Here is a 1,082-nt window from a genome sequence, read left to right as displayed (position 1 = left end):
AAATATCTAACTTATTTTCTTTCCCATATGCTTAGCCAAAGTATCCAAGTCCTATTTATGAAATAGTCTATCTTTTTCTCCTAATTGAAATGGTACCTTTATAATATACTAAATTGTTATATATTCTTGAACCTATTTGGGGGCTTTCTATTCTGCTTCACTGATCAATTTGTCTAATCTGGCATTATTATTATTACCAGTTAATTATAATTGTTTTTATAACTAAGGCTTTATTTATTTATTTAATTTTTTTGAGATAGAGTCTCACTCTGTTGCTTGGGCTAGAGTGCCGTGGTGTCAGTCTAACTCACAGCAACCCCAAACTCCCGGGCTCAAGTCATCCTCCTGCCTCAGCCTCCCAAGTAGCTAGGACTACAGGCATGCGCCACCATGCCCGGCTAATTTCTTCTATGTATTTTTAGTCGTCCGGCTAATTTCTCTCTATTTTTAGTAGAGACAGGGTCTCGCGCTTGCTCAGGCTGGTCTCGAATTCCTGAGCTCAAACAATCCGCCTGCCTTGGCCTCCCAGAGTGCTAGGATTACAGGCATGAGCTACCACACCTGGCCATCAGTAAGGCTTTATTATTTTAAATTCCTTGACTATCTTCACCTAATTATTCTAAATAAACTCTAGGATTAGGATCATTGTTGTTAGATTCTAACTTGTCCTCAAATAAACACTAATTTTTTTCCTATTTTTTGTAGAGATGGGGTCTCACTGTGTTGCCCAGGCTGGTCTTGAACCCCTGGCCTCAAGTGATCCTCCTACCTGGGCCTCCCAAAGTGCTGGGATTACAGGCGTGAGCCACCTCACCCAGCTGATAAACACTATGAAGAGATTAGTTAATTTATGGATTAATTTCGAAAGAGAGTGTGTATCTTTATAATCTTGCATTTTTTCATCTGGGAGCTTATATTTCTTTATTTACTCCTGTTTTCTTTTACATCTCTCAGTAATGCCTTCTAATTTTCTTTATACAGTTTCTAGGCATCTTTTGTTTAATTTATTCCTATATATTTTATAGGGGGTTTTTTTGCTATTGATTTTTTTTTTTTTGAGACAGAGTCTTGCTCTATTGCCT

The 1,082-nt window shown here is 37.7% G+C and overlaps 1 protein-coding gene across 1 annotated transcript in view; it reads left to right on the top strand.

The window, feature by feature from the left end:
* TAF1 (TAF1 RNA polymerase II, TATA box binding protein (TBP)-associated factor, 250kDa) overlaps nucleotides 1-1,082 on the top strand; it is an 80,745-nt gene that overhangs the window by 61,764 nt on the left and 17,899 nt on the right. The gene's annotated exons all lie outside the window — the stretch shown is intronic.

This window comes from Propithecus coquereli, unplaced genomic scaffold (assembly GCF_000956105.1).
Source record: "Propithecus coquereli isolate 6110/MARCELLA unplaced genomic scaffold, Pcoq_1.0 Scaffold101, whole genome shotgun sequence".
Lineage (NCBI taxonomy): Eukaryota > Metazoa > Chordata > Mammalia > Primates > Indriidae > Propithecus > Propithecus coquereli.
This window is presented reverse-complemented; position numbering and strand designations above follow the sequence as displayed.